The following is a 9309-nucleotide window of genomic DNA, read 5'->3' on the forward strand; positions in this document are numbered from 1 at the left end:
GTGTGTTGATATACCTACATGATGAGTAGACAGAGTACACACATGTCAAACTAGTAGTCCCGCCCTGACTAGTCCTCAGACCACTAGTGTGTTGTTAAACCTATATTATGAGTAAACGGAGCATACACATGTCAGTCTAGCAGCCCACCCCTGACCAGTCCTCAGACCAATATTGTGATGTTAGACCCACATTATGAGTATACAGAGTCCACACATTTCAGTCTAGTAGTCCCGCCCTGACTAGTCCTCAGACCACTAGTGTGTTGATATACCTACAATATGAGTATACAGAAAATACACATGTCAGTCTAGGAGTCTCGCCCTGACCAGTCCTCAGGCCACTAGTGTGTTGATATACGTACATTATGAGTATACAGAGTTCACACATGTCAGTCTAGTAGTCCTGCCCTGACCAGTCCTCAGACCAACAGTGTGTTGATATACCTGCATTATGAGTATACAGAGTAGTAGGGTATATGTCAGTCTAGTAGTCCCGCTCTGACTAGTCCTCAGACCACTAGTGTGTTGTTAAACCTATATTATGAGTAAACGGAGTATACATATGTCAGTCTAGCAGTCCAGCCCTTACCAGTCCTCAGACCAATATTGTGATGTTAGACCCACATTATGAGTATACAGAGAATACCCATGTCAGTCTAGTAGTCCTGCCCTGACCAGTCCTCAGACCCCTAGTGTGTTGTTAAACCTATATTATGAGTAAACGGAGCATACACATGTCAGTCTAGCAGTCTAGCCCTTACCAGTCCTCAGACCAATATTGTGTTGTTATACCTACATTATGAGTATCCAGAGTACACACATGTCAGCCTAGTAGTCCCGGCCTGACCAGTCTCCAGACCAACAGTGTGTTGATATCCCAATATTATGAGTATACAGAGTATACACATGTCAGTCTAGCAGTCCAGCCCTTACCAGTCCTCAGACCAATATTGTGTTGTTATACCTACATTATGAGTATACAGAGTATACACATGTCAGTCTAGTAGTCCCGGCCTGACCAGTCTTCAGACCAACAGTGTGTTGATATACCTACATTATGAGTATACAGAGTACACACATGTCAGTCTAGTAGTCCCGCCCTGACCAGTCCTCAGACCAACAGTGTGTTGATATACCAACATTATGAGTATACAGAGTATACACATGTCAGTCTAGTAGTCCCGCCCTGACCAGTCTTCAGACCAACAGTGTGTTGATATACCAACATTATGAGTATACAGAGTATACACATGTCAGTCTAGTAGTCCCGCCCTGACCAGTCTTCAGACCAACAGTGTGTTGATATACCAACATTATGAGTATACAGAGTATACACATGTCAGTCTAGTAGTCCCGCCCTGACCAGTCTTCAGACCAACAGTGTGTTGATATACCAACATTATGAGTATACAGAGTATACACATGTCAGTCTAGTAGTCCCGCCCTGACCAGTCTTCAGACCAACAGTGTGTTGATATACCAACATTATGAGTATACAGAGTATACACATGTCAGTCTAGTAGTCCGGCCCTGACCAGTCCTCAGACCAACAGTGTGTTGATATACCAATATTATGAGTATACAGAGTATACACATGTCAGTCTAGTAGTCCCGCCCTGACCAGTCCTCACACCACTAGTGTGTTGATATACCTACATTATGAGTATACAGAGTATACACATGTCAGTCTAGTAATCCCGCCCTGACCAGTCCTTGGACCAACAGTGTGTTGATATACCTACATTATGAGCATACAGCGTATACACATGTCAGTCTAGTAGTCCCGCCCTGACCAGTCCTCAGACCACTAGTGTGTTGATATACCTACATTATGAGTATACAGAGTATACACAGTTCAGTCTAGTAGTCCAGCCCTGACCAGTCCTCAGACCAACAATGTGTTGGTATACCTAGATTGTGACTACAGAGTATGCATACTTACCAGTCCTCAGACCACTAGTGTGTTGATATACATATACCTAGATTGCGAGTATACAGAGTATATACATGTCAGTCTAGACCAACAGTGTGTGTGTATACCTAGATTGTGAGTATAGAGTGTGTATTATTACGACACTACTTTGCTAAATTATTTAAACTGTAATTGTTTATCATGTTAAAGTCACTGAAGTGGGTACTGGTATGCAAATAATATATATATCCATCTATGTATATTAATGTTACTTTTATGTATAAATAGTATTGTATATAGAATGCTGCCCATTGCATTATTGATGCCATTATGTAATTGTTAATGGAAAAGGACGTTTTTAAGTTGTAATAACTAGTGTCCAATTCCTTTTGAATTATACAAATAAGATATGTTTAAACTATACATGAACATGCACGTCCAATTTTCCTCCGCGCTCACCGCTCCACGCTCACTCCACGTTCGCAGCAAACGTGTATAGCCGGTGGAGAGTGGATGGGATATTACCCACGGTGGAGAGTGGAGTTGACGTGTTTGTTGATATACCTACATTATGAGTATACAGAGTATACACGTGGGGATCGTTTGCCTCCACGCGGTGTGTAGTGTATATGTCAGTCTAGTAGTCCCGCCCTGACCAGTCCTCGGACCAACAGTGTGTTGATATACCTACATTACGAGTAAACGGAGTATACACATGTCAGTCTAGTAGTCCAGCCCTGACCAGTCCTCAGACCACTATTGTGTTGAAATACCTACATTATGAGTATACAGAGTATACAAGTGTCAGTCTAGTAGTCCCACCCTGACCAGTCCTCGGACCAACAGTGTGTTTGTTGATATACCTACATTATGAGTATACAGAGTATACAAATGTCAGTCTAGTAGTCCCACCCTGACCAGTCTTCAGACCAACAGTGGGTTGATATACCTACATTATGAGTATACAGAGTATACAAATGTCAGTCTAGTAGCCCCCCCCTGCCCAGTCTTCAGACCAACAGTGTGTTGATATACCAACATTATGAGTATACAGAGTATACACATGTCAGTCTATTAGTCCCGCCCTGACCAGTCCTCAGACCAACAGTGTGTTGATATACCAATATTATGAGTATACAGAGTATACACATGTCAGTCTAGAAGTCCCGCCCTGACCAGTCCTCAGACCACTAGTGTGTTGATATACCTGCATTATGATTATACAGAGTATACACAGTCAGTCTAGTAGTCCAGCCCTAACCAGTCCTCAGACCACTAGCGTGTTGATATACCTAGATTGTGACTACAGAGTATGTATACTTACCAGTCCTCAGACCACTAGGGTGTTGATATACCTAGATTGTGAGTATACAGAGTAATACATGTCAGTCTGGATGTCCATTCCTGACCAGTCCTCGGACCAACAGCGTGTTGGTATACTAGATTGTGACTACAGAGTATGTTACTTACCAGTCCTCAGACCACTAGTGTGTTGATATACCTGCATCATGAGTATACAGAGTATACACATGTCAGTCTAGTAGTCCCTCCCTGACCAGTCCTCAGACCACTAGTGTGTTGATATACCAACATTATGAGTATACAGAGTATACACATGTCAGTCTAGAAGTCCCGCCCTGACCAGTCCTCAGACCACTAGTGTGTTGATATACCAACATTATGAGTATACAGAGTATACACATGTCAGTCTAGAAGTCCCGCCCTGACCAGTCCTCAGACCACTAGTGTGTTGATATACCAACATTATGAGTATACAGAGTATACACATGTCAGTCTAGTAGTCCTGCCCTGACCAGTCCTCAGACCACTAGTGTGTTGATATACCAACATTATGAGTATACAGAGTATACACATGTCAGTCTATTAGTCCCGCCCTGACCAGTCCTCAGACCAACAGTGTGTTGATATACCTACATTATGAGTATACAGAGAATACGCATGTCAGTCTAGTAGTCCCGCCCTGACCAGTCCTCGGACCAACAGGGTGTTGATATACCTACATTACGAGTAAACGGAGTAGACACATGTCAGTCTAGTAGTCCAGCCCTGACCAGTCCTCAGACCACTATTGTGTTGAAATACCTACATTATGAGTATACAGAGCATACAAGTGTCAGTCTAGTAGTCCCACCCTGACCAGTCCTCGGCCCAACAGTGTGTTGATATACCTACATTATGAGTAGACAGAGAATACACATGTCAGTCTAGTAGTCCCGCCCTGACCGGTCCTCAGACCACTAGTGTGTTGATATACCTGCATCATGAGTATACAGAGTATACACATGTCAGTCTAGAAGTCCCGCCCTGACCAGTCCTCAGACCACTAGTGTGTTGATATACCTGCATTATGAGTATACAGAGTATACACAGTCAGTCTAGTAGTCCAGCCCTAACCAGTCCTCAGACCACTAGTGTGTTGATATACCTAGATTGTGACTACAGAGTATGTATACTTACCAGTCCTCAGACCACTAGTGTGTTGATATACCTAGATTGTGAGTATACAGAGTAATACATGTCAGTCTGGATGTCCATTCCTGACCAGTCCTCGGACCAACAGCGTGTTGGTATACTAGATTGTGACTACAGAGTATGTTACTTACCAGTCCTCAGACCACTAGTGTGTTGATAAACATATACCTAGATTGTGAGTATACAGAGTATATACATGTCAGTCTAGATGTCCAATCCTGATCAGTCCTCAGACCAACAGTGTGTTGATATACCTACAATATGAGTATACAGAGTATACACATGTCAGTCTAGTAGTCCCGCCCTGACCAGTCCGCAGACCAGCAGTGTGTTGTTATACCTAGATTGTAAATATAGGGAGTGTATACACGTCAGTCAAGTAGTTCCGCCCTTATCAGTCATCAAACCAACAGTGTGTTGGTATAACTATATTGTGAGTATGGAGTGTGTATAAATGTTGTATATAAGTCAACTGGTAATGCATAAACCTGTGGAAAACACTATAAAACGGTCTATAAACTCACATCATATTAACATTTTTGTTCTATTGTGAAGCTCTTCCAGCCTTTCCTGAGATCGAGAACACTGTCAGTGTATGCGGACAGAAGAGAACAATAGGTACAGCCGAATCGTGTAACGCACGTGGTGGTGTCCCAATCAATAATGCGTCATGGATCAGAGGTGGCGCTCTCTCTTGTGACCTCAGTCCAGTACACAGAAGTGTTTACCCGGACAGACGACAGGGTCATGTGTACATGTCAGCCCTGACTAGTCCTCAGACCATCAGTGTGTTGGTATACCTAGATTTTGAGTATAGAGTAATAGTCAAGCTCTGACCTGTCCTCAGACCAAATATGTTGGTTTAACTTGATTGTGAGTATAACGTGCGTGTATATGTCAGTATAGTAGTTCTGCCCTGACCAGTCCTCAGACCACCAATGTATTGGTTTACCTTGATTGTGAGTATATACATATATTCCAGCACGACTGGTTTTCAGCCCCCAGTGTGTCAGTATACCTAGATTGTGAGTATAGAGTTAGTATTAATGTCAGTCTAGATGTCCACCCTTGACCAATCCTCAGACCAACAGTGTGTTGATATACCTAGATTGTGAGTATAGAGTGTGGACACATGTCAGTCTAGTAGTTCTGCCCTGACCAGTCCGCAGACCACCAGTGTGTTGGTATATCTTTATTTGGATTTTATAGTAGTAGTCTAGTCCTGATCAATGTCCTATCAACAGCTATGGCCATTTAAAGACGGTCCCCCCTGTGTGCAAGATGCATGCGAGTAGTGTATTCGTGTGTGTTTTGGAGGGCTGCAATATGTTCGTGATTGTCTCCTGGTGACAGCGCGGAACTGATGCCGACTTTATAGTGCTACCTCACTGAAACATACTGCTGAAGACACCCAGCAGGACACCCCATCCGGTCACATTATACTGAAAACGGGCGAACCAGTCGTCTCACTCCTAAATTTCTGAGCGTTAAGCAGGAGTAGAAACTACCATATAGTCTCGACCAGGGAACAGAACTCAAATCCTTCCTCACTGGGGCGAACGCTAAACTCAAGTCCAAAAATAAGGCATTGTCAAGGGAGACATAAGGAAATCCCAAATTTAGTCCCCTCTTACGATCAGGCAATGGGGGCAGCATATACAAGTATTACGCCCTACCAGCAGGGACTTTAGGAACATAATTAAGACGTCGACCAACTAAAATTGAATAGAGGCGGAAAGTAGCATCACACCAAACGGAGCATTTTCAATATATTCAAATTTGTTTTTATTCAGACATCACGTGGTGGGGTATCATTTGAACAACGCTTAATATATTTTTGTCAAAAAAAAAAGAAGTGGCGTGTCATCATGGGGGAACTTCATATCTGTAATATAATCTTGATTGCATGTATTAGGATGTTGAATCTCATCGCATTACACAAATGTTTATAATGGTTTTTTTTTATTTCGAGTATTTTCATAGCGTCCTATACGGCTTCTTTTCATGTGTTAAATGTTAGTACTGCTTACTGGTTGCCAGGCTAGTCTTCAAATTCATGTCCGCTTTTCATCATATTTATGTTTACATGACTGAAGGCTATCTGTAGCATATTTTAAGAACCTTACGGACATATCGACCTTAAAATACCACATTACACAAACAAACATGTCTATATAACCTAGTGTTTAAATCTAGTCTCATCACAGCTGACTGCACACAAAACTCCTCTGTCGTGGTGACCTTGTACTGATATACAAATATCTGGTTCGCAAAAGACGTAGACTTTACCCGCATACCAGACAGCTGTGTAGTTAATACAATATGAGTAGATAGGACACACGCCTCTTTCGTAGGGCGAACTTTAGGTCAACAAGCTTATCAAAATATTCCTTTTCTCAATATCTAAAATATCCGCTGGTGTCCTATCGACTGGCATATATAATGTTGTTTATGTTCTTAAGTTTCAGTTCTGTTCATAGTGTTGGTTCACCCTGTTTTGTTTTGGTTTGACTGTTGTCACACTATGTACTAGTATTTCTGTTGTTACCCTATGTACCAGTATTACTGTTTTCATCCTATGTACTTTGTTTAACGTTGTCACTATATGCAATGATATTTCTGATGTCACCGTATGTACAAGTCTAACTGTTGTCAATTTATGTACAAGCATTACTCGTGTCACCCTATGTACTAGTATTACTGTTGTCGCCCTATGTACTAGTATTATTGTTGTTACCCCATATACTAGTCTTACGACTGTTACCCTATGTACAAGTAAATCGGTTTTCATCCTATGCACAAAATATTACAGTCATAACCCTACATATATTAACAATTATTATTGTTGTCACCCTATGTACTAGGATTATTGTTGTCACCCTATGTACTAGTATTACTTTGTTACCCTATGTACTAGTATTACCGTTGTCACCCTCGGTACTAGTATTACTGTTATCACCTATGCATCTGTACAACTGTTGTCACCCTATGTACTAGTACAACTGTTGTAATCTTATGTTCAAGTATAACTGTTGTTACCCTTTGTACTAGCAAAACTGTTGTCATCCTATGCACTAAATATTACTGTCATAATCCTACATATAATTACTATTATTACTGTTGTCACCCTATGTACTAGGATTATTGTTGCCACCCTATGTACTAGTATTACTTTTGTCACTATATATACGAGTATCATTGTTGTCACTCTATGTAATAGTATTACTGTTGCCAACCTATGTACTAGTATTACCCTGGACCTTTTGGTTATTCAGAAGAAGTTGTTTAAATATTTTAAGACAATTGACCCCTGCTACCTTGAATATGGACGAAGGTCATTCATTTGAACAAACTTGGTAGCTTTTCATGCCAACATTATTCTGGCCAAATATCATCACCCTGGACCTTTTGATTATACAGGCGAAGTCGTTTAAAAGATTTAAAGACAATTGACTCCTTTGACCTTGAATATAAGTGAAGGTCATTTGTTTGAACAAACTTGTTAGCCCTTCATGCCAACATCCTTCTGGCCAAATATCACCCTGGACCTTTTGGTTATACAAAAGCAGTTGTTTAAATATTTGAAGATATTTGACCCCTGTTAACTTGAATATGGTTGAAGGTCATTTATTTGAACAAACTTGGTAGCCCTTCATGCCAAAATCCTTCTGGCCAAAAATCATCACCCTGGACCTTTTGGTTATACAGGTGAAGTCGTTTAAAGGTTTTTAAGAAAATTGACCCCTTTGACCTTGAATTTGAGTGAAGGTCATTTGTAAAAACAAACTTGGTAACCCTTCATGCCTGCATGCTACTGGCCAAATTTCATCACCCTGAAGCTTTTGGTTATTCAGAAGAAGTTTTTGAAATATTTGAAGATGTTTGACCCCTGTGAACTTGAATATGGTTGAAGGTCATTCATTTGAACAAACTTGGTAGCTTTTCATGCCAAAATCCTTCTGGTAAAAAATCATCACCCTGGACCTTTTGATTATACAGGCGAAGTCGTTTAAAGGATTTAAAGACAATTGACTCCTTTGACCTTGAATATAAGTGAAGGTCATTTGTTTGAACAAACTTGTTAGCCCTTCATGCCAACATCCTTCTGGCCAAATATCACCCTGAACCTTTTGGTTATACAAAAGCAGTTGTTTAAATATTTGAAGATATCTGACCCCTGTTAACTTGAATATGGTTGAAGGTCATTCATTTGAACAAACTTGGTAGCCCTTCATGCCAAAATCCTTCTGGCCAAAAATCATCACCCTGGACCTTTTGGTTATACAGGTGAAGTCGTTTAAAGGTTTTTAAGAAAATTGACCCCTTTGACCTTGAATGTGAGTGAAGGTCATTTGTAAAAACAAACTTGGTAGCCCTTCATGCATGCATGCTACTGGCCAAATTTCATAACCCTGGACCTTTTGGTTATTCAGAAGAAGTTGTTTAAATATTTGAAGATATTTGACCCCTGTTAACTTGAATATGGTTGAAGGTCATTCATTTGAACAAACCTGGTAGCCCTTCATGCTAAAATCCTTCTGGCCAAAAATCATCACCCTGGACCTTTTGGTTATACAGGTGAAGTCGTTTAAAGGTTTTTAAGACAATTCACCCTTTTGACCTTGAATGTGAGTGAAGGTCATTTGTATAAACAAACTTGGTAGCCCTTCACGCCTGCATGCTACTGGCCAAATTTCATCACCCTGAAGCTGTTGGTTATTCAGAAGAAGTTGTTTAAATATTTGAAGATATTTAACCCATGTGAACTTGAATATTTGTGAAGGTCATTCATTTGAACAAACATTGTAGCCATTTATCCAAGTATGCTACAAATATCAACAGCCTCGATCTCTTGGCTATTTAGAAGAAATTGTTAAAAAGTGTAAACATATTTGACCCCCCCC

This window comes from Mizuhopecten yessoensis, unplaced genomic scaffold (genome assembly GCF_002113885.1).
Source record: "Mizuhopecten yessoensis strain PY_sf001 unplaced genomic scaffold, ASM211388v2 scaffold587, whole genome shotgun sequence".
In the NCBI taxonomy this organism is placed as follows: domain Eukaryota; kingdom Metazoa; phylum Mollusca; class Bivalvia; order Pectinida; family Pectinidae; genus Mizuhopecten; species Mizuhopecten yessoensis.